Consider the following 26,831-nt stretch of genomic DNA (forward strand, 5'->3'; position numbering starts at 1 on the left):
CTTAGTAGCATAGAAACCTCAAATTAAAAGGAAGTCATGAATATGATCACAAAAAGAAATAATATGGAACCAGGAAAACATACAGATTTATTAAGGTCCTAGAATCATCTTCTATTGTATTATAACTTCAGTGACTTTAATATTATTTACTTATTAATATCAGGTTTTTTTAATGTTTGTAGTACCATCTCACAAATGATTTATGATTCAGATTCAAATTCAAAACTACTCTGGACAAGAAATTCTCTTTATATAACAGGAAAATTCCGTGTGAAACACTCTGTTTAAATTAGGAGATGCAAATGTGGAAAAGTCCTACCATGTAGTAACCTAGCAAATGAAGGTGTTCAGAATATGTCTGCTGAACAAGTGTAAAAAGAATATGAAAATTTGGCAGAGAAAAAACATGAATTAGATCCAAATTTTTGAGTCAACATTGTAAAGAATATTAATAGTTGCCAAATATCATTAAATTGCTTATGTAATTAAATTACTAATAAAGCTACATTTGAAGCTTTATTCTAAGTATTTTATATATGCTAATTTATTTACTCTTCCCAGCACCCTTATGAGATAGCTGTACTTGCTACTTAAAATTAAGATTCAATTTCTATAAAATTGGTATATATTTCTAAGTTTGATTACAAGCCTATATGTAATTTAGATATTTATACCCAATGCCTTGAATTGAAGATTTGGGGGCCAAGGAAGAGATATGCCATGAGATGGCAAAACCCACACAGAGATTCATTTGGACAGCCTTTGGACAAGTTGCATGTGAGGTGAAAATCCCTTACACAGGACACCTTTTAGACACAGCAGTTCCACCATCCAGAAGAGAAAGCAAACAAAGGAATTACTGGAGAATAAAATTGGAGAGACGGCTTAAGCATCTAGGTGATGGCACTCAGCAGCATGTTGGGGAATTTCTGGGTCAGAGGCACTGAAGGCCAGGAGTGGTTTGCCACCTGTAATGGCTGGCATATGGTGGGTGCAGTTTGATGGGGAATAGAAAGTAGGGTGCCTTCTAAATGGCTGAATTATTTCTTATTTGGGTATATTTCAAACAAATTAATGTGTAAGAATTCACATGTGTTTAGCACTCGTAGACTTTTGTGCTGAGTCCTAGACTGGTGTGCAGAAGTAAACATAGGATAACAATATACAGGGCCCATCTTTGGCCCATTTGTAAAACACATATAAGGTAATTTCTGTTCTTAATTATATAAAATAAAAGCTGTGCATATTGCTGATTTTAAGTTTGTAATGAATATAAATGTGATATTATATGAAACTGTACTTTCAAGAAAACACAAGCTTTCTACCTATGCTATCAGTCAGCAAGCCTTGCTCAGAGGATTTCTTTTTTGTGTTTTTTGGATTTAGGCAATTCTATTAGTTAACTAGGGCTGCCATAACAAAATAACAAAGTACCACTAAACAATAGAAATTTATTGTGGCACAGCTCTGGATCCTGGAAGTCCACAGTCAAGGAGTCAAACAGGTTTGAGGTTGCTTTTCCCAGAGACCTCCCTCCTTGGCTTGCTGCCTTTCACTGGCCTCACGTACCCTTTTCTCTGGTGTCTCTTCTTCTAAGGACACCAGTCCTATCTGACTGGAGCCCCACCCTTATGACCTCATTTAACCTTAATTACCTCCTTGAAGGCCCTGTTTCCAAATACCATCACTTTGCGGATTAGGACTTTAACATAGGAATTTGGGGCAACACAGACCAGTCTATAACCACATATTACATCTGGATTGCTATTGTATATGCACATATAAATATACATGCATATATATACAAGTTTTCCATTTCGATAAAGAGCTTACAGTGTATTCCCTGCACTATTTCACTGTTTGAAGTACGTGTATGTGTGTTGTATACCATATATCTACTCAAACAAGAATTACAGGTTCATTTGGCTTGTGAAATTGTTCATTTAAATCATAGTTTCACACAGTACTTCAGTGAGAACAGAAAATTAACTTTCCTAGCTGAAAAAAACCAAAATGGAAACAAATTGCACATTTCATTTAATTAATTCCAAGAGACATTTAAATATCTGTTAAATACTCTTTTCCTATAAGATCCTCAAAGCTACCCAGTGGAGTAGCCACCATATTCTTAAGAGTTCAACATAAAGATTAAGACTATACTTTATTCAGATCAACTAATTCCATTAAAATATTGAAGATGAATTAATTGAAAGGATTTTCAGAGAAATGAGAAGGAATGGCTATTAGTTATTAAAATTTGAGCTCTATGAAGGCAGTATTTTGTTGCCATGGTTTTTGTTCATTATACAAATATAAGCAAAAGCTGGTAGCATTACATTTTTTAATAACTCTATATTAAGTTTATATATCACCCCAAAAGTATGGCAATTTTCAACATTGTATTTACATGCCAGACAGTTTTCTAGGCTTTAGGAATAGATCTCTGAATCAAACTCCTGCCCTCATAGAAATTCATTTTATAATAAAGAGAATAATCAAACAATTCCTTTAATTTGAGTGTCCCCTCTAAGGGTTGCCAGGGACCATGACAGAAGTTTATTAGTATACAGTGCATAGATGTATATCTATAATTTATAAACTATAAAATGTACATATAATAATTATACCTATAATTGCTGCATTTCAGGGTACTATCATATCCTATCTAATCTATATGGCTGAAATAATCAGCAATAACAATTCACTTGTAGTTTCTAAATTTATTAGTGGTGAACAATGGACCAAAATGCAAGAGACAATAAAAAAGAGTGGTTAAGATATTAGTTTCTTGCTCTTCTTGACCGTACTCTGCTACTTTCTAACTGTGTGATATGAGGCAATGTGTTCCACCTCCACAAAATCCAGGTGTTTCCTGTGTAAAATGAGAGAAATAATAATAACATTAAGGGATGATTTTGAGTATTATGGAAAATAATATCTACATTGTGTTTAGCATAATGTCTGACATGAAAGATTATTTTCAAATTCATGGTAGCTATTATTGCTAATGTAGATGTGCTGAATGGGGAAAAGGTGAGTTTTTAAAATATTCTATTTAGGTTAATTTCTTGAACTTCACATTATATATGTATACATATATATGTGTGTGTGTGTGTGTCTGTGTGTATATATATATATATATATATATATATTTATTTATTTATTTATTTATTTAAATCAAATTCATGCCATAATACATGGAAAATTTACCATAAGTTACTATTATGATAGAATCACTAGAAAAGTGAGAATTTAATCAAATGCATATATATCCAGGTAAAAGTTGAGAATATTTTGATGTTTGAGGCAAGATTTTCAGTTACAGTTTTCTTCTTCATACACTTATATCCTCCAGATTTTTATATATACACATATGTGTGTATATATATGTATATATGTATATATAAATAAGACTTCTGAAAAAATACAAATATAATCAAAGTTTCTCACTGCTTACAGATAAGGAAGAAAAGGAGGCACAAATTGAAGCATGTGGTAATGAATTAGAATTGGAGATATCAGTATGAACTTATGTTCAGATTTGTATATATATACATATATATAGACAGAGCTTTATATATTATATATATGATTATATACAGAACTTTTTATAGATATATATGTATTTCACATGCTGGTATACACATATGTGTGTCCTTGTGTGCCATCTGAGAGGGCCTGGAAGTAACAACCCTCCAGTAGTAATGAGTACACTTAGTGACCTTGGCTTCTAATTCCATTCTTCAGTAAGAGGAACTAGTGTTATCTACATACATTGCTGAGTCTAGCATCAGAGGAGGAAATATACCGAATGAACCTAGAGATCATGTCATTCCAGAAAGTAAGGAACTGCCAGAAAACAATCAAGCAAAGAAAAAACACATCATGATGAGACATGTTGAAGAGACAGAGGACAGGGACTCCTAAAGGACAAAACTGGAAAAATTTTAGCATCAGAATAAATAAAGTATAAAATTAATGCTAATGAGGCCACATTGATATAAATAAATGCTGATTTGCAAATAATTTATGTAGATACTCTACCCTCAAGAATGTAGAACATAACTCCCATGTCTTAGTGTGAGCTGTGCATAGTGATTTCCTTCCAATGTGTACAAGGTGGGGAGGAAGAGTGCAGGTTATAAAACAAAAATTTAACCGTGGAAAAATCAGACAAACTACCTCAGGCAGGTGAGCAAGGCCAACATCAACAATGCTAAGTTTAGCTGATAGTGTATGATGTAACAAAAATCTCACTTTACTTCTGTGGTCTTCCTTCCAACTATCCCCAACTCCAGGCTGATAATGAGAAAACATCAGGTAACTCTCAATTTAGGAACATTATACATACAACATACCTGAACAGTTGTCAATACTGTCAAGGTCATCAAAATCAGTGGAGCATAAGGTGACATGAGAACAAAATGTAATGAATCCTTGATGAGTTCTTGGAAAACAAAAATTGGATTAGGTAAAATTTAAGCAAATCTAAATAAAATATAGACTTCAGTTAATAATTAGTTAATATTAACATAGTCACTTTGGGTCCTTTATTGTGACATATGTACCATTCTAAACTATGATATATGAGAAAGGCTAATGGATATGAAGTGTATGGGAACTTTCTGTAACATCTTCACCATTTTTCTATAAACCTAAAAGTTTTCTAAAAATTAAGTTTACTAATATATAATTAGAAATTTAAAAAATTCACGTGGTTTGGACAGTTCAATGACAGAATGATCGTGTCCAAAGGACAAAATCCTGGAAATAAAAGCCTACATACAAAATGGACAAGACTGTGGACATATATTTTTATCTGTACATTACCTAAATTTTTGAAATATATGCACAGTGAGTCAAGATAAAGGCAAAAGAAAATGTAACAACAGAAAATTTTAAAATACCATATCAGATGGATACTGTTGTTAATGCTTGGCCAAAATTTTACCTGAAAATGAGTATCTTTACCTTCGAATTTTTTAAATATGTTGCACCTGTATATAGACCTGACAAATCAGAACAGAAATTAGTAGCAGTGTTCATACCTATATAAAACATGAATATTAGACTAGCATTCCTAAAATATAGAATGTCAAACCAGTTCAAACAGAAAATGTTTAGACTGATCACCTAAAGTCTTGCTGCTTCACAGTGGGAAAAATTTGTATTACAAAAATAGGTATAATGGCAAGTTTTCCGAACCAAAACATCCCAACAACTGTAAAGCCCTGAAAAAAGGAAGGGTTGCTTCTGTTCTTCCTGGCCTCAGTACCCCATTTCCTGTCACCTGGGAGCCCCATTGCTTTTTGACTATGAAACTTGGTGTATACATCTCCTTTGGACAGATTCCTATACATACCTCAAGACATGGCTCAAAAATCACTGTCACGAAATCTTCCATGAAACTACCAGAACAAGTTAGTTGTTCCTCATCTGTGTCCCCCACAGTATTGTACTCATTTTGTCATTCTTTTAATTAATGTTTACCAAATGCCTACTGTATTCCAGGCCCATATTTGTATCTTGGTACCATCACTTCCTGAACAATATGACAGTCATGTCTGAGTCTCCTAACAGACTCAGCCTAGTGCTTGGTGGTCTCGCAAATGGAGAGAAAAGAGTCAGCATTTACTCCTCACAGCCAACCTTGTTTGCTATGTCCTGTTATTAACCATATTTTACCAATGTAAAAAATGAGGCACAGAATGTGAGGTAATACAGCTGGTAAAGTTTTCTTCAGCCTTTGGATGCAATGGGTTACACTGACTATTGAATCTTTAGCGAGCTTGGAGTACCTTGATAAATCCTACTTGGTTGTGGTATATAATTATTTTTAAACATTTTTCAATGTGCTATGATTTTGCTGAGGATTTTTCATCTACTTACAAGAGATGTTGGCCTTCAGTTTTCTTGCAATGTCATGTTTTGGTATTGGGATAATTCTGGTTGCATAGAATAAGTGAAGAAGTGGTCCTTCTACTTCTGCTTTCTGGAAGAGATTAAAGGGATGTGGGATCATTTCTTAAATGTTTGATAGAGTTCACCAATGAAAAAATCTGTGCCTGGTACTTTCTCTTCTGGAAGGATAACTATTGTTTGGATTTCTGTGATGGATATGGTCCTGTTCCCACTATTTCTTCTGTAAATTTTGGTGGTTTACATCTTTCGACTAATAGTCCATTTCCTCCAAATTATCAAATCTGTGATTAAGTTTTACATAATATTCTGTTATTTTAAGTGATATTTCCTCTTTCATTTCTGATATTGGTAACTATGTCTTCTATTTTTATTCTTAGCTTAGCTAGAAGTTTATCAATTATATTGTTATTTTCAAAAAGCCTTCCTTTTGGTTTCATTGATTTTTCTCATTTTGTCTATTATTTTAAACCTTGATTTCTATTTTAACTTTGCTATTATTTCTTTTTTTTTAGATTTCATTTGCTCATCTTTCTCTAGTATCCTAGGGTGGAAGCTTACATTTTTGATTTTAGATATTCTGTAATAAATACATTTGATGCTACAAATTTCCCTTTAAGAAATGCTTTCACTGCATCCCACAAATTTTGATAAGTTGTACTTTCATTTTCATTAAGTTCAAATTATTTTTTAAATATCTCTTGGCATTTTTTTTCTTTGACCCATGTGTTATTTACAAGTGTGTTGTTTAATCTCCATATACTTTGGGAATTTCCAGCTACTGTCTGTTACTGATCTCTGGTTAAATTCCATTGTGTTCTGAGATCACACTTTGAATGACTTCAGTCCTTTTAAATGTGTTGAGGTGTGTGTCATGTCCCTGAATGTGTTTTATCTTGGTGAATGTTCTATGTGACTTGAGAAGAATGTATGTTCTTTAGTTCTTGACTAAGTAGTCTATAAGTGTCAGTTAGATCCAATTGATCAATGTTGCTTTAGTTCAACTACATCTTCATGGATTATCTGTCAGCAGGATCTTTCAATTACTGATAGAGGACTGATGACATCTGGAACTATAATAATAGAGTTGTTTATTTCATTTTGCCATTCTATCACTTTTTGCTCCACATATTCTGGTAGTTTGTTGTTAAACATGTACACATTAAGGATTAAGTTCTCTTAGAAAATTGGCCCCTTTGTCATTGTGGAATGACCCTCTTAATCTTTGATAATTTTCCTTGTCTGAAGTCACAGCTTTGACGGAAATTAACAATAGCTACTCCAGCTTTCTCTTCATTAGTTTTAGTATGGTGTATTTTTCTTCATTCCTTTATTTATAATCAATCTGTGTTTTTCTGTTTGAAGTGGATTTCTTGCAGACAACATGTAGTCACTTTTTTTTTTATTCATTCTGCCCTTCTGTTTTTTTCTGAAGTTGCATTTAATCCATTCACATTTAAGGCGATTATTTAAATAGTTGGATTAATCTCTCCCTTTTCTGTTCTGCTTTCTATTCATTGCACTTTTAAAAAACTCTTCCCTTTTTCTGCCTTCTCTGGTTTTAGCATTTTTGTGATTCTGTTTTCTCTTGTTTCTTACCAAATTAGTTATACTTTTTTTAGAAATGGTTTTAGTGGTTGCTCTAAAACTTGCAACATACATTTACAATTAATTCAAGTCCACTTCAACTAGGACTGCACCATTTTATGAGTAGTGAAAGTACATGATAACAGAATATTTCAGTTGCACCCCTTCATCCCTCATAACACTGCTATCATTCATTTCATTTATTAATAAGCTATAACCAATCAATATATTATTGCTATTATTCATTTGAATAATTATCTATTAAATCAACTGTTAATAAGAAAAAATAAATGGTTTTATTTTACTTATTCCTTTTCTGATGCCCTTCATTTCTTTACATAGATCTCAGTTTATGATGGACATCATTTTCTTAAACATTTTTTAAACATTAGACTTCTTAAGGCATTTTTTGAACGGTAGTCTACTGGTGGCACATTCTCTCATTTTTATTAGTTTGAGAAAGTCTTATTTCTCCTTCACTTGTGAAAAATAACTTCCCTTGATATAAATTTCTAGGTTGGTGGCATCTTTCTTTCAACATTTTAACAATTTTACTTCTATCCCTCTTAGCTTGCATTGTTTATGACAAGAAATCTGCTATAAATCTAATACTTCTTCCTTATGTAGGGTGTGGTTTCTGTGTGTGTGTGTGTGTGTGTGTGTGTGTGTGTGTGTGTGTCTGTGTGTGTTTCAAGATTTTCTCTGTCTTTGATTTTCTGTAGTTTGAACATGGTCCTTGATAAAGGCTTTTTGTTTTTTATCCTGCTTGGAGTTCTCTGGGTCCTTGATCTATGGTCTTGTCTGTCATTACTTTTAGAAAATTTTTAACCTTTTCACCTCACATATTATTTCTGATCTTTTCTATTTTTCTTTTCCTTCTGGTATTTCCAATACATATGTCTCATACTTCTTGTAATTGTCCCTCAGTTCTTAGATATTTTTCTCAGTCTTTTTTCATACTCATAATTATTAAATGTCTAATATCATAACTTAAAAATATCTGCCAATCCTGAGTTTGGTTTTGTTACCTGTTTTGTCTCTTCAGTTTATGCTTTTCTTGCCTCTTGTTATTCCTTGTAATTTTTGTTGCCTGCCAGACATACTGTATTGGGGATAGGAACTAAAGTAAAGAGGTGTTCAGTATCAAGTTTATGTTCATTGGCTAGGAGGCTGTTTTTATTGTTTTATGTAAACTATGAGTATCAAAGGCTTCAATTTCCTCTAGTGCTTTGTTTGTTTGTTTGTTTCCTGTGTTGTCTTTTTATTTTGTATGAGATAGAGTTCTCCAGAAAAAAGAACCAATAGAATGATATACATATATAGTTGATGTCTACCTACCTACCTATCTATAGTTGACCCTTGAACAACAAGTTTGAATTATGTGGGTCAACATATACATGGAGTTTTTAAAAATAAATACAGTACAGTACTGTAAATGTATTTTCTCTTCCTTCTGATTTTCTTAAGTAAACTTTGTTGTCTGGCTTACTTTACTATAGAATATAGCATTTTATACACATAACATACAAAATATGTGTTAATTGAATGTTTGTTATCAGTAAGGCTTCTGGCCAACAGTAGGCTATTAGTAAAGTGTTAGGAGAATCAAGTTATCTGAGGGTATGAGGGTACACTGTGAGAGATAGGACCCTTTAATCTTTTTTATTTCTCCTCCTTTATTTTTTATTAATGTATCATTGATATTCAATCTTATGAAGGTTTCACAGGAACAACATTGTGGTTACTACATTCCCCGCTGTCAAGTCCCCCACACATATCCCCACTAGAGTCACTGTCCATCAGCATAGTAAGATGCTATAGAGTCACTACTTGTCTTCTTTGCTATACTGCCTTCCCCCTGCCCCTTCCCAACAATATGTGTACTAATCATAACACCCTTTAATCCCCTTCTCCCTCCCTGCCCCCCACACCACATTCCCTTTCTCTTTGGTAACCACTAATCCCTTCTTCGTTTTGTGAGTCTGCTGCTGTTTTGTTCCTTCAGTGTCTGCTTTGTTGTTATACTCCACAAATGATAAAATCATTAGCTGCTTGTCTTTCTCCATCTGGCTTATTTCACTGTGCATAACACCCTCTAGCTCCATCCATGTTATTGCAAATTTGTTTTCTTCTTATGGCTGAATAATATTCCATTGTGGATATGTACCACCTATTTATGGACACTTAGGTTGCTTCTATATCTTGGCTATTGTAAATAATGCTGCGATAAACATAGGGATACGTATGTCTTTTTGAACTTGGGATCTTGTTTTCTTTGGGTAAATTCCTAGGAATGGAATTCCTGGGTCAAATGGTATTTCTATTTCTAGTTTTTTGAGGAACTTCCATACTGCTTTCCACAGTGTTTGAACTAATTTACATTCCCACCAGCAGTGTAGGAGGGTTTCCCTTTCTCCACATCCTTGCCAGCATTTGTTGTTGTTTGTGTTTTGGATGGTGGCCATCCTAACTGCTGTGAGGTGACATCTCATTATGGTTTTAATTTGCATTTCTCTGATGGAGCATCTCTTCATGTGCCTGTTGGCCATCTGAATTTCTTCTTTGGAAAAGTGTCTGTTCAGATTCTCTGCCCTTTTTTAAATTGGATTATTTGCCTTTTGTTTGTTGAGGTGTGTGAGCTCTTTATATATTTTGGATGTCAACCCTTTATCGGTTATGTCATTTATGAATATATTTTCCAATACAGTAGGATGCCTTTTTGTTCTATTGATGGTGTCCTTCACTGTACAGAAGCTTTCCAGCTTGACATAGAGCCACTTGTTTATTTTTGCTCTTGTTTCCCTTTTCTGGGGAGATATGTTCATGAAGAATTTGCTCATGTTTATGTTCAAGAGATTTTTGCCTATGTTTTTTTCTAAGAGTTTTATGGTTTTATGACTTACATTCAGGTCTTTGATCCATTTTGAGTTTACTTTTGTATATGGGGTTAGACAGTGATCCAGTTTCATTCTCTTAAATGTAACTGTCCAGTTTTGCCAACATCAGCTGTTGAAGGGGCTGTCTTTGTATATCCATGGCTCCTTTATTGTATATTAATTGACCATATATGCTAGGGCATATATCTGGGCTCTCTGTTCTGTTACATTGGTCTATGGGTCTGTACTTGTGCTGGTACCAAATTGTCTTGATTACTATGGCTTTGTAGTAGAGCTTAAAGTTGGGGAACATAGTCCCTCCAGCTTTAATCTTCCCTCTCAGGATAGCTTGGGCTATTTGGGGTCTTTTTTGGTTCCATATGAATTTTACAACTATTTTTTCCAGTTTGTTGAAGAATACTGTCAGTATTTTGATAGGGATTGCATTGAATCTGTAGATTGCTTTAGGCAGGATGGCCATTTTGACATTGATTCTTCCTATCCATTAGCATGGGATGTATTTCCATTTATTGATGTCTTCTTTAATTCCTCTCAAGACTGTCTTGAAGTTTTCAGAGTATAGTTTCTCATGTCCTTGGTCAGATTTATTCCTAGGTAGTTTATTCTTTTAGATACAGTTGTAAATTGAATTATTTTCCTTATTTCTCTTTCTGCTAGTTCTTTGTTAGTATGTAGGAATGCAACAGATTTCTGTGTATTAATTTTGTATCCTGTGACTTTGTTAAGTTTAGCTATTAGTTCTAGTAGTAGTTTTGGAGTGAATTCTTCAGGGTTTTTGATGTACAACACCATGTCATCTTCAGTGATAGTTTAGTTTCTTTCTTACCAACCTGGATGCCTTTTATTTCTTTGTGTTGTCTGATTGCCATGTTTAGGACCTCCAGTACATTGTTGAATAAAAGTAGGGAGAGTGGGTATCCTTGTCTTTCAGCTTTTTGCTATTAAGTATGATATTGGCTATGGGTTTGTTGTATATGGCCTTTATTATGTTGAGGTATATGCCCTCTATATCCTTTTTGTTGAGAGTTTCTATCATGAATGGTTTTGAATTTTGTCAAATGCTTTTTCAGTATCTATGGAGATGAACATGTGATTTTTGTCCTTTTTGTTGATGTGGTGTTTGATGTTGATAGATTTTCAAATATTATACCATCCTTGCATCCATGGAATAGATACTACTTGATCATAATGTATGATCTTTTGATACATTTTTTAATTTGGTTTGCCAATATTTTGTTGACTATTTTTGCATCCATGTTCATTTGTCTCCTTACTTATTTTCTGTCTGGTTGATCTGTCCTTTGAAGTGAGTGGTGTTTTGAAGTCTCCTAAAATGAGTTGCATTGCATTCTGTTTTCCCCTTCAATTCTGTTAGTATTTGTTTCACATATGTAGGTGCTCCTGTGTTAGAGGCATAGACATTTATAATGGTTAGATCATCCTGTTGGACTGACCACTCTATCATTCTTTCTCTCTTGTTACTTTCTTTGTTTTGAAGTCTTCTTTTGTCTGATACAAGTGCTGCAACTCCTGCTTTCTTTTCCCTGTTATTTGCATGAAATATCTTTTCTATCCCTTCACTTTTAGTCTGTGTATGTCTTTGGGTTTTAAGTGAGACTCTTTTAGGCAGCATATAGATGGGTCTTGTTTTTTTTTTATCTGTTCTGTAACTCTAGGTCTTCTGATTGGTGCATTCAGTCCATTTGCATTTAGGGTGATTGTCGATAGATATGTACTTATTGCTATTGCAGGCCTTATATTCATGGTTATCAAAGGTTCAAGGGAGGCTTCTTTACTCTCTAACAGTCTAACTTATTATGCTATTACAAGCACAATCTAAAGATTCTCTTTTTTTCCTCCTTTTTCTTTATGCTCCACTCTTTATATGTTAGGTGCCATATTCTGTACTCTTTGTGTATTCCTTGACTGATTTTGTGGGTAGCTGATTTAATTTTGTGTCTCCTTAGTAATTAATTCCTCTACTTATTTTACTGTGATTTTATTTTCTCTGGCGACATCTATTTATCCTTAGGAGCACTTCAATCTAGAATAGTCCCTTTAAAATACACTGTAGAGATGGTTTGTGGGAGATAAATTCCCTTAACTATTGCTTATCTTGAAATTGTTTTATCACTGCTTCAAATTTAAATGATAATCTTACCAGGTACAGTATTCTTGGTTGGAGGCCCTTCTGTTTCATTGCATTAAATATATCATGCCACTCCCTTCTGGCCTGTAATGTTTCTGCTGAGAAGTCTAATTATAGCCTTCTCTGGCTGCTTTTAATACTCTGTCTTTGTCCTTGACCTTGTTCTTTTAAATATTATATGTCTTGGTGTTATCTTCCTTGGGTCCTTTGTGTGGGAGATCTGGGTACTTCCATGGCCTGAGAGACTATTTCCTTCTCCAGATTGGGGAAGTTTTCAGTAATTATTTCCTCAAAGAGACTTTCTATTCCTTTTTCTCCTCTCTTCTCTGGTACTCCTATAATGTATATATTGTTCTGTTTGGACTGGTCGCAGAGTTGTCTTATTATTCTTTCATTCCTGGGGGTCCTTTTTCTCTCTGTGCCTCAGCTTCTTTGTACTCCTTCCTGTTCTCTAATTTCTAGTCCATTTACTGTATCCTCTACCTCTTCTAGTCTGCTTTTAAATCCCTCCATTGTATGTTTCATTTCAGATAATGTAGTTTTCAAGGTTTCTATCTCTTGATGTTGTCTCTGAGATCTTGAATATTTTTCTGTAGGTCCATGAGCATGCTTATGAATTTTATTTTGAAATCTTTATCAAGAAGATTGGTGGTTTCAGTTTCACTAAGCCCTCTTTCTGGTGTTTGAGGGATTTTTGTTTGCAGAAGGTTCTTTGGCCTTTCCATATTTCTGATAAATGATATGGTTTAATACCTTTGTGTAGGCACTGCCTTCTAGTGCCCAGAAGCTCTACTTTCTGGAGCTTCCCAGCACCTGGAGTGGTGGCGGGGGTTGCATGTGATCAGCACCAGCATCTTCTGGAAGGAAAGAGCTCTTCCTGCTTCCCATCTGCAGTGCCTGCCTCCACTGCCAGGACCAATAGGTTGAGTATGCAGGGAGCAGCCTCTACATTGCACCCTTGTAGCTTCCATAGGCAGGGATGCTCCCCAGCTGTCGTGACACAATAGTGGGGCTGCAGGTTTGACAACTTGTGTGGGCTGGGAGGGAGGAGAAGTAGGCTGCCTACTGCAGTGGTGATCCCAGTGCTGCATTGCCAGCCAGGGGGATGGAACACCTGAAGCTCCTGAAAGTTCCCAGCCTGCTTGGCTGAGTGTGCTGGAATGATTTTGTCCACTTGCCCTTTCTCCTCAACAGCAAGCTCTGTATAAATCTTGCCCCTTTAGCAGATCTCTCACTATTGGGAAGTTTTTCAAAATGCCCACCTTTGTTTTGTCCCAGAGCATCCTGTTGTGGATACCTCTTCTCCATAAGCACCTGGAATCTCAGTCTTTCTGATTATCCTGCCTGTCTTTACTTTCCAACCCCACTAATCTCCAGAGCACCATGTAATGTGGGTTCTACTCCTGGAGCAGATCTCCATGGGTGGGTGTTTAGCAGTCCTAGGCTTCTGCTCCCTCCCTGCTCCATTTCTCTTCCTCCTGCAGGTGAGCTGGGATGGAGGGAGGGCTTGAATCCTGCTGGGTCATGTCTTTACTACTTTATCTTTATCCATGAGGTCTTCCCTTTTCCCCAGATGTAAGCTGTCTGTTACAGCCTACTTTCTGGTCACTTTCAGGATTAGTTGTATTTGCTGTATTTTCATGTTATATGTAGTTCTGGGAGGAGGCTTCTGCCTCACTTCTCACACTGCCATCCTTTTCCCCTTCCCTTTCTGGCCCCCTTAATCTTTTTGTTGTTTAAGGGTTGACTAGAGAGAGAGAGGAAAAACAGAGAGAGGCAGAGAGAAAGACGTTTAAGGAATTTATTTCAGATATATTTGTTTTAATTGGCTCATGAAATTGTAGGGACTAGGGGGTCTAAAATTTGCAGGGCAGGCCGGCAGGCTGGAAATTTCAGCAAGAATTGATGCCACCTTGATTCCATAGGCTGGTGACTCAGGTAGAATTTCTAAATTTCTGTGTGGAGATAGAATTCCTTCTTGGAGACCGCAGTCATAGCATTTTAGTTCCTAAGATCTTCAACTTATTGTGTGACAACCACTGTGATTAGTGGCGGTGGGGGTGTAATTTGCTTTACTTAAAGACTACTGATTCAAAAGTTGCTTCACATTTAAACTATACCTTCAGATCAACATCTAGATTCTTGTTTTATCAAACAACTGGGTACTAGCCAAATTGACTCATAAAATGAACCATCACAGATTTCCATATAAATTTCTTAAATAGAGTCTTTGCCTTGTAGTTCTGCCTGCTGTATTATCCTGTCAATTCTTTTAATGAACCTGTGCCCCTCAGCTGTAATCTTCACAATCACTTCTCAGCCTCCCCCATCACCTAACTCTGTGACATAGGTGAGGCAAGAATGCTAGAGCGGGCTCCAGATGGGTATTGACCTCCCATAGGTGTGTTAGATTTTGGGAAAGTAATTTCCCTTGCAGAGGGAAGTTGTAGAAAACAGGATTCTGAGAGTGTTTCAATATGGTTATTTTCTCTTAGGCATATTTCAAGATGTTATTTCAAAATGAACTGTCAAATTAAAGTTTCTTAACAAATTGGGAACTTTTGCTCCACTATTTTTTCAAATATTCTTTCTGTCCATTTCTTTATCATCTCTTCTTCTGGTCTCCTCATTAAGCACATGCTGGTGTGCTAAGTGATATACCACATTTGTCTGACTGTCATTTTTCTTCTTCCTCAGATTGGGATTGCTATTCATCTGTCTTCAAATTCATTGTTTCCTTCTCCTACCAGCTCATGTTCTGATGTTGAGCCCATCTAATAAAATTTTCATTTCAGTTATTGATCTTTGTAAATCCAGAATGACGTTTTCATTGTTTATAAAATTTTACCTTTAATCTCTATTCGGTGATACATCTGTCTTATATTTCCTTTTAGTTCTATAGTTGTACTTTCTTCTGGTTTTTTGAACATATCTAAAATAGCTGTTTAATGTGTTGTCCAGTAAATCCAGTGCTTGAGTTTCCTTATGGACAATTTCTATTGATTGCTTTTTTGCCTAAATATGCTAAAAATTTTTTTCATGTGTTTCAGAATTTTTGTTACTTTTAAAAACAGGATATTTAAAATTATATAATGTGCCAACTCTGGAAATCATATTTCCCCTTCCTCTGATTTTGTTTTTGTTGCTATTTGCTTCTGTTCTGTTGTTTGTTTACAACTTGTTTGGACTAATTCTGTGTCTGTATTCTTTGTTGTGTAAATCTGTTGAAGTTTCCACTTGATTAATCTCATAGAGGAGAGAGATACTTAAAAATTTTGAACTGATAAATTCCTGATTTTTTTCCAAGGGATTCTTCAGATGTGTTTGTGTGTGTTGGGGTATATCTTGCATGCTTTAGCCAGTAGCTTAAAATTGTGTCATAACCTTCACTTATTGCTTATGTTAAGCCTCAAGGTCATGCAGAGTTTAGAGAACCTTCTTAGGTCTTTTCTGGGCATGTGCACAATCCTTTGCATGAACATGGCCTCTTAGATTCTTAGGAATATGGTAGACCTTTTCAAAGTATTTTAGTTCCCCTCTCCTATCCCTTTCATCAACAGAGCATCCATTAAAACAGTGATTCATTTTATTAATGATTCTGCTTAATTCCATAGCCTCTGGTAATTTTTTCTCTAAACTTTTTTTAAAACTCTTAAGTATTTTCCCTTAAATAATATTTGTTGACTCCACTTTTTCTAGTAATAGCAGATAGTTATGTACCTAAATTCCAATGTTCCTAGAATTGAATTATTAATAAATGGAGTATAATTATATATGAATTATCAATACATTATTGAGTGTCCTTCTTCAGTTTATGTTTTTGAGCTTATTTTTAATCATAACAAAATAGTAAGCTTCTTTTTAATCTATTTAAATTTGGTTTCCTGTTGATTTAAACTTTTATTAGCTTTAGTAGAAAATTTTGTTTTAAGTAATGACAATTTAAACAATTTTCTAATACTTCTCCAGTGTTGCTACAGGCATCTTGTTTTATTATAAAATGAAGTTTTTAAATGTTACATACAATACCAAAGGAGAAAATGATGAACGTATTTGAATGCTATTTCTGATTAAATATGTTTATTTTATTAGATTAGGAACAAAGCTTTGCCATTGAAAATGTATGATGTTATGGGGCATAGGATGGCCCTCACTTTGTGAGAAAGCTAGTTTTTTTTTGAAGTTGTGTATCTTTTCCTTTTAATCTCTCTTTTCCTCTATCTTTTGGAAAATTCTCAGCAATTCTGGATTGCTGAATAAAGTGTTTAAATATATGAGAAGTAATTAAACAGAATGGAATTTTTAACCCTTCATATTAAATCTTCCTGTTATCTTCTGCTAAGTAAAACAGCATTCTTGAAAAAAATATTTTTCCCATGGAGACCAAACTAAAGTGGTTTTAATGGACCTTCTATAAAAAATGAAAAATAGATAATTTTCCAAATTCTTATATTTTTATTTATTAAACCTGTTTTTAAGCCCATATTTCTAAGCAATCTAAAATAAATGGAACATTGGAACATTGATTCTGCAATATATAAACATATACTATGATAGAAAATATTCATGGTAAGTAGTCAAATGCGTTTCAGAAATGTTGCATTGAAAAAATGTTGGCTTAATTATGTCAGAAATTCTCAGTACATTTGTAAAATTTTCAAAATGTTATTTTTGGTTTTACCAACTTGTAAATTTTCATCTTGACCAAAAATATATCATAAAATATTTTTCTTGCTGTTCTAGGATACTGCTAATTACTAGAAGACCTGAAGAGATCTGCTTTCAAGGTTTCCCCCAACCAATTCAAAGAAACTAGGTAAATCAAGAATTATAAGCCATATTGAAAAATTATTCAAAAATGAGTGTACTGAGTATAGCAACCCAAGAATGCAGTGCTATGTCCTGGGTACCATCGATTTTCCTCACCACCCCTTCTATGACAAAAAATCAACTTTCTTTACCCCAGGTTAACATATTAAAATACTTTGGACAATGATTTAACTGTGCTGAGTTTCTTCCAAGTATTTAATCAATAATTCAAGGGTATCAAGTTATGCCTCTGGGTCTCATATGAATTTTGGTTTTGGTCACACTTGTAGTCTCATCTTGTGAACAGGAATCTTACGTGTTTTTCTTATTTCATACTCCCCTCCAGTAACCTATTCATTATAGAAGACCAGTCACCTTACACCTTCTTTAGGTCCACTTCTGCTGAGGCCATTGTATTGAAGTGGGAACTAATTTCAAAATGATTTTTTCCAATTTTCTTTCTTTGAAGTGCTGACCAGTAAGGACTTTAATTGTAATTTGATCAATGGTTGTGCTTCGTATAGTGTGCAGAATGTTTAATTGCACAAAACACTATTTGTATATGGCTACTATTTATGTAATGTGATTCCTTACTTGGAAATGTGAAACTCAGTACAAGAAAAAGGGGAGGGGTAAAGCAAGGTTTTTCTCTTATCATTACATCTCTTTTCTTTCTGTTACCGTTCTATTTTTCTAGTTCATCTCCTGCCATGGGTAAAAGAATGGATGATCAGTCTATTGGTCTTCATTTGATACAAGTAAAGGAGGTGAGCTTAAGGTTCCATACATGTAATGATCCATGTGCAGAGTAACAGTCCAAGCCTGAGCAGTGTTCTGTAGCTACCAGGGAAGTGCTCCAAGCTCTCTTTATTCATCATGTGGGTCAGCAGTAGCTTCACATGAGGGTTATGGAATAGAGTATGGTTATCACTTCCCCAGGGAAAGGGCTTGGCCTTGATGCAGAGATTGGGGTAGGCAAAGAAGTCAGGTTCTGTACTCTCCCTGGTTTGACTTCAGGAATGCAGTCAGCATGCTAACTTCCACATTACAGAGCAACAAAGTAGATTAGGACCTGCATCGTGTGATCTTAGCTCTCCTCACTTCTTGTGGGAGTGGGGGTCTCTCAACATAGGCAGCCTCAGTTGTGGCTGGGACTCACCAGCAACCCAGAAACCTAAACCCAACTGCCGCTTACATTGTCAACCTGACTAGAAGCTATTATTATCTTTTAATGCACACAATTATTCTAGAGATTGGAAAGAAAATATGAATTCCTGATTAAAAATAGTTATCCAATGTAAAGAGATTGTGATGGCAGTAAACAGCAAGTTATATTCCTTAAAAACTAGTGCAGTGAAACAAATATTCAGTGAATTTCCTTAAAATTCAGAATAAAATAATAGAAGCTAGATAGGATGAGAAAAAAAGAGAAAAATGGAAAATAAAATCCAATCTTTACAAAACTGCAACTTCATGAGTCAGAACTGATAAAACACTGAATGGAAAAAATATCTTGTTAATATGAAAGAAGAGCCCAGTTGACAAATATAAACATTTATAAATGTTTTAAAATTTAAATATAAATCTTGAAAAGCACCAGGCAAAATAAATAAATCGTCACTCTGGTTATTTTTGCAAATTACAAGGGGATTTTATTTTCATTTTTTTAATCCAGAAAGTGACACAGCAATTTATCAGTTACTAGTTCAGCCTCCCTCCAGCATTTCTGAAGACAAAGTCAGGATGAAGATGATAATTACCAAACATTTGATCTGATTACAAACATGTAGAAGAGAAATTGCCTCTGTCAGATGAGTAAATGGAGATGGACTGAGTGCGGGGAAAAAACAAAGCAAGTTTTCACCTCATGAAATTGAGAATGCATTAAACAATGATCATAAAAAATTTTTATTAACCACAGATATTCACAAACTGAGTTTTAAATAGATATTTATGGTTTTCTAAAGTACAGCTCATCTTCATGGGACCAGCTAGTGGTACTAAAATTCTGTAATACATCTCATTCCCTTATTACTATGATATGTGAATGCTCTGAAATGCTTGGCATTCATTAGAATATTTAAAGGGAAGAAACCAGACGGTACAAATGTGTTTTCTCTTGTCCAGCAAGTGAGCACCTTCTGTTAAGTTTGTTTCCTCTTAAGGACCTACTCTTCTCTTGAATGTAGGTTATTTCCCTTTAATAGACACACTGCCCTTCTACTCCCAACTATAGTAGAATGATTTATTCTATGATTTTTTTAGGGAATGAATACTAAAATATGATAATGCAAAACACATATGTACATTTAGTTAGCATTTGGTTGGTCTCATATAGATCTTAAAATACAAATCAAAATGAAATTCAGATAGGATAAGGACTTAAATGTATAATGAATAATGTATTCTTCTATATAGAATATATATTCTCTCTATATAAATAACATATTTATAAAGTGTAAAAAGAATATAATAATAAATAGTAATACATAAAGAAATGTAAATGAAATAATAATGGAGTAAATTGTAACTGAGCTACATAGTAAGAACAGACATAATTATAAATTGGATTAAATATAAAAAACTTCAAAATGTGAAAACAAATCTCAAAATAGAGAAACAATTTCTGCAAATACAAAATTATCAATATAGGGTCAAGAGTTTTCATAAAACAAAGAGAAGATAAATACTATATTGAGCAAATGGCAGGAGGAGGCAATTCAGAGAAGCAAATGTATAAAATCTAATAATATAATGAAATATTCAACCTACTTAGTATTCAACAAAACAATTTAAATTACAAATATGAATGTTTTGTTTATACATTTAATTCATGAAGTTTGCTAAATGTAGTCAATAGATAAATCTTTTTATTGTTTTAGGTCTTTTTATTTGATAATAGGATTTAGAGACTTTTTCTATGTTTTTATACATTAAAGCTTTTTCAAAATATCTTCATGGTCTTATATATTCTGGATGCTTCATAACTAATTTACCATTCCCATGGGAATACTGAGTTGTTCTCACTTGATTGCTATGCAAACAATTCTATAGGAACTTATCCATACAATTTGGTTTAGGTGTGTGTTTGCTTATCATTCATCCATTCTCCTAGGAAAACCTTGTCCCTTTTCTCAACCTCTAATTAAGGAATAACAAGGCTAGTCACTTATTTTCAGACTTTGTGTTATATTATTGAGATCTGTGTTACTACTTTTATGAGCTCACAGTTCTCCCTTAATTTGGTTATATTTCCTTATATTAAAAAATCTTCCATTGAGAGGTAAAATATTTTCTATTTTTACTAAAGATGCACTTATTATTTTTCATTTTCCCTTATTTTTGTTGGTGGTGCCTAAATATTGATAAAAGGATGGAAGACATAGCTTTATTCTGCCATATATAATTACAAATAAGTATGTTTGTTTTCATTATTGGTTCTTATTATACAGTAAATTAGTTAAAATTTTAGGATATTTACAGGTTGTCATAAATACTAAGAAATTTTAGTTCTTTGCTCTTGAAATTATATCTGATAAGGTTTTTTATTTTTTAAGGAATAATGTGTATCTATAGAATTTATTCATATATTACATTAACATTTTTCATGTTATTGAATATCTTGAAAGAATATAAATACCTACAAAGCATTCCATCATATGCAAGTACCATATTAATTTATCTCTGCCTTTATTGTTTGATATTAAAAGTGCTTCCAATTTTTCATATCCTAAAACATTCTATAGTAAATATTCTTTTATCTTAATCTTTATCAATTGCTCTATTTCTTTAAAATAAATTATTATTATAAGGCCATATAAATAAAGTATGCTGTGGGCATTTGAAGCCACAGAGAAAACAGTATATCTAAATGTATTACTGTTCAAGAATCATAGCATGTCTAGGGGTATTTTATGTAAATGAACCTAGTAATCAATTGTAAGAACTCAAAACTTGTGACAACCAGATGTTATGTGCCAATTAATGTAAAGCAATTGGAAGTACAACACATCAACTATCAAGTATTCTTACCAAACAAATCTAAATCTCTCCAAAACCCAAGTTTCCATCACCAATACACTGGAAAAACAAATCAGAAATGTGTTAAAAATAAAACCTGTAGGATACAAAAATGAATTCAGAATTTGTTAATTCCACAAGGCATAAATGCCCATCTACAAGGAAAAATAAACTTCATGGAAAAAGAAAGAGGGAAAACATGATTTAAAGACAAAAGAATCTCCAACCAAGCTATTAATATTCTGTGCCCTCTTGGGATCCTGATTTCAATAAACCAAATTTGAAATAAGGTATGAGACATCATGAAAATATGTACACTGACTAGGTTTTTGTAACATGAAGGATTTACTGTTAAATTTGTAGGTGGAGAGCTAGAAAAGGGTTGTATTTTATTAGTCCTTATGCTACTTCTCTTTCTGATCTAATGCTAGAATGTCTAACATATCTATAGTCTTTGGGGCTAAGGGAAATTTACTGGGGTAGAAGCAAATACCAAAATGTATTAAACACTGATACATCTCTGGTTTCAAATGCCCATGATATGATTGGACATGTGTTGATAATTGATGCTATTGATCTCTCTGTTTATATACATATTTTAGAATTTAAAATGCCATAAAAGGGATCAGTAGAAAATGAGTTCAGCGTTTACACAGGGAATACACACACACACACACACACACACACACACACGAACAGGTTTTATCCTGTAGAGATTTGGAAAAGGAAGTGAAACGATCTGATTCGTAAGTTTAATTACACTGTTACGAATATGGACGTGAATTGGTCCAGAAGAGACCATTAGGACCCTCTTCAATTTCTGGGATGCCAATCCCCTCTTTGGTGTACTCTTATGGGCTATAATTTTTCAACAGAATGATAATTGATTAAATTGATTAAAAATGAGATGTTAAAGCAAAAATGAGATGTAGAGGCAAAACAGCTCTCGTTGCTTGTAGCCAAAGTGCACAGAAAGTCAAGCATGAAGCTTGAGATTTGTTGGACTGTGTGATTAACTTCAAAGAAGGTTAAACTCTCAGGGAAGGCAGATTTCTTATGCTAAGGATAGTGTGCCATTGGGAAAATCTAGGACCCTAACACATGACCTCTAGACATGCAGGTAACTTAGCCTGAAGATTTTTATTCTTCTGACTCTATTGAACCTTCTAAGCCTGGAGAAATGTCTACTCCTCTCTATTAAGAGGAGTCACCTCAATAATCCTGAAAGGCAACATACATACCATTGAAGATCTGCCCTCACTTTCCTTCCTGGCTGCTTAGCCTATACCTGGGTTTATATCACAACATCAACCAGCTGAGAATGCACTGGGTTGAAAAGGAAGAGCTATAATTTCAAGAAGATATAAACCTATCCGACATATATTGGTAGCCACCTGGAAAGTATGACATTTTGATGAAGGGATAGATCTTCATCAAGTGGGGCTGGACCATAAAATTGGGAAAGGAAGACTTTATTTACTTGAAAATATTCTGTAGAGATAAAGAATTTAGCATTCTAGAAAGAACCTTAGGAGATTGTGCAAACTGATGGCTCCCAGTGGCATAGTATACACAGTGTCCACGCTGAGAGAAATCAGAGTGTGATTTGCCATGTCAGGTGATGGATAAAGAGATTAAAGAGTTCAAGGAACTGGACTTGCTACAATGGATATAATAATATGTACAGCCAGAATATGAGCATGATGATTATGTTCCTTGGGAATACCCAAAGGACACACAATTTATCAAGGCCACTGAATGGCCTGGTTACAAAAAAAGCAGCATCATTAAAAAGTTCAGTAGTGACTCTACTTTTCAGTCTAGGGCTAGAGATAGGAAAGGCTGTCACAGAACTACTCACTGAAAACAATGAGTGGACTTGGAAAGAGTAGAGTCCAGTGGAAGCACTTAACTGCCAGAAACCAGGTGGTGTTTAAGCACAGATATTGTAACAACTAGTTAAGTTGGTGTAGTAGCCCTGGTAATGTGATCCACAGGGAGTTACAAGGATCATTAATAGAATATGACTTCCCTAGGGGCAATAGATTGTGGCAGACAAATGCACTGGTGACAGATCAGCAGAAGAAATAAAGGCTGGGTGGCTAGGAATCTGAGGGTGGCTAACATAATGAAAATGTCATGATTCCTTATACACTTTCTAGACCTGAGCATATTGTTCAGAACAGAACCCACTGAGCATTGCTTTTTCAAGTGGAACAACTCTGTAACACCATAGAATGTGTATACACAGTAATGATTTCCTCATTCTCTCTTCAAAGGAAGTTATGACCATTTACTCAGTTGACTGTAAATTGGGAAATGGTGGTACTCACATATTTCTAGTACTGTTGGTATAGGGTCTCAGTGACACCGAAGTATAGATAATTCGAAACATTGTCATGGCCTTCCTATTTGTATGGGGGCATATGGCAGTCAGGAAATAAATTGTTTATACAGATGCCCTTGGTGGTCATTTCCCTGGACCCTGAATGTTTCACTGGAATTAACATATTTGGGAGTTAGAACAACTTTCAAACTGGGTCCTTGACTGTAGAAGGACCCAAATAGAAGGACCCAAGTGAAAGTTTTGCAGGTGTTTCTTCCATGACCAAGTTATTAAAAACAAATAAATAAAAACTGCATCTTGTTGGTGCTACAGAGTGTAGGAGATTCATGGCAGCCTTGTGTTTCTAACATGCACGATGGTGCTTCCCACCACATTCCCTGTTACCTAGCTGTGCCTGTGCAGAAAGCAGATGGATCCTGGAAGTTGACAGTAGATCACTGTAATTTCAACCTGATAGTTGCCCTGATTGAAGCTGCCATGACAGATGTGGCAAACTTTTTTTGTTAGAACAGATAAAGCTTCAGGTTCATGATATTTGGACACTGATTTGTCATGTGCATTCTTTACTTCAATAAGAAGGATCAGGAAGAGACTTTGTACACTTAAAATGTATTAAAAAACTTAACAAATATTTCCCGTGAACAGTAAATCCCTTTCCTTCTGTTATAATGTAGTTCAAAGGGATTTGGATTTTCTAAATATTAAAAAAAAGCAGCACACGAATCCATTGCTTTGAGGATAGCATGTTGATCTGTTCAAATGGCTAGCATCCTGAAAGGTTTTGTAAGATGCATGCACTCTAGACGATGGAGTAATCATGGTGGCAGAGATGGTGGCCAACAGCATAGATTTTTTCTAAGGCTGATGGAGCTACTGCTGCTCCAAATGTCCAACCTACCAGCAACAGGGATCAAAACCAAGCCCCCAAGTGTCATTATTTCTTGGGGCTTACTATCCATTTGGTAGAATGTTGAATGCTTTGAGCCTCTTCCATCCTGAGAAGAACAGTGGTCTTCTCACTGAAATTGATTTGCTTTCTACATAGGGATTTCCCTTTCTAAACTGATAAACCTCTGCAGCAAGCCCCACTCTCTCATGTATTACCAAGTATTTGATGCATCAGCATTGGGATCTGTAATAAATTGCACCAGATTTCACAGCAAGGGAAGTTTTGGAGTTGGCCCAAAGGTCCACTGGTCTTTCAACATACTGCACCCTCCAGAGGTGACCAGATTGGTAGAACATTGGAATGGTCTGCTGGAGACACAGGTGAAGTTCCAGCATAGCAGCTACACTCTACAATGCTGCAGTGCCATTTTTGACAAAGAAGTGTATGTATCACTAAAACGTATGTAGTGATATATTCCCATCACAGGTTCAAGAATCAGGAAATAGAAACAGGAGTGGCCTCATTTACTAAAACTCCCAGTGACCCGCTTGAGTATTGTGTGCTTATGTTTCTGCAGCTCTTTAATTTTGCGGGGTTAGAGCTTTTGGGCCCTGAGGACCTAAGTAGCTTACTATCTTAGTAGCTTAGGTTACTGCAGCAAAATGCCATGAATTCAGTAGATCAAACAACACAAATTTATTTCTCATAATTTTGGAGGCTGAGGAGTCCAAGATCAATGGGCCAGAAGACTCAGTTTTCCCAGTGTGAACACTCTTCTTGGCTCACAGATAGACACATTCTTTGTGTCTTTACATGAGAAGGGGAAGGGGAGGGGGGATGAGATGGGAAAGGAGATGGAGGGCACTTTGGCCCTTTCTCTTCTTATAATAGCACTAATCCCAGATGGGGGCTCCACCCGTGTAACTTCATTTGAACCTGATTACCTCCTAAAGCTCCCATCTCCAAATACCATCACCTTGGGGGATTAAAGCTTCAACATATACATATTTAAAATATATGAAGCATATATATAGAAAAGATCTGAAACATAAAGTTCACAAAGCATAAATATTTGTCCATAACAGAAGCACATTGTTTTCCAAGGGATGTACAAGAACCCATTTCAACTATAGAATATGGTTGCCACTTTGGCACCTGAACTTCTACTCAAAGATTTTTAGGTAGGAAACAAGTCACCATGTTGAGATGAGACTTCTGCTATGCACTGGGGACACAAAGGAATGTGTATGGGACATACGTCATCTACTTGACTGTATGTGGACGTGCACAGTAATCTTAACCTAAATTATAGTGACTTGTGGCTTGAACCCCTGTATCATCATACTACGTAAGCCCCTTAGACCACCAAATATGTTGAGTAATGATGAGAGTAAGGAGACCACAGACCATCTGTAATGAGGAGGCTTGTTGTACTTCCTGCTAATCTTTCCTACCCACCAGAAAATATGTAGACAAGTAGATACAATAAGCACTGTGGGTGAGCTATGGAGACCCACAGCCAAGTCCCCGCTTCAGGAACAACTTGCCCAATTCTGGGAAGTTTGATCCAAAACCAGAAAGCAACTGTCTCTTCTCTCCTAGTATACCTCAAATGCAGAGAACTTCCTCACTCAAAGGCACTCAATTCCTCCCAAGGGAGTTCACATCTGGTGATTGGGCAAGGATAGGATACAGAGGTCTGGCCATTTTAGCATGACAGACATTCTGAATGATGGTATTTGCCCATATAGCTCCATGGGGTGGGATAATGTTTTCTTGGAAATGCATCCCAGTCAAGCTCCTTTTTCTTGAAGCCAGTTCTGTTGCAGGAGTAGATCTCAAATATCTTGTACCCCAAACCTCACTTCAGTGTCTGTTTCTGAACTTTTGGAAAAAAACCTTTTGGTTTTTTCTCTGGAGAAGACTAACTAATACAGTATATGGTCAAAGTAATAGGAGCCTCTTTGTAGGGAACTATGATAAGCTCCATGCTCAAAGACACCCTTTTCTGTTGTTACTGATTAATATTAAAAAATATGGCTTCTTTGAGTGACCATGGATCTACATCTCAATGTTTGTGTGATTCTGTTGTTCTACATGCTAAAATCCTTGCCCTTTGCAGTAATGACTTACTTTTAATGCTATATTATTTTGGGATATTGTTTTTTTGAGTCTGTTTACTCTGGATCCACTTACTCCTAGCACTTACAAAAC

This window comes from Manis pentadactyla, chromosome 2, assembly GCF_030020395.1.
Source record: "Manis pentadactyla isolate mManPen7 chromosome 2, mManPen7.hap1, whole genome shotgun sequence".
Taxonomy (NCBI): Eukaryota; Metazoa; Chordata; class Mammalia; order Pholidota; family Manidae; genus Manis; species Manis pentadactyla.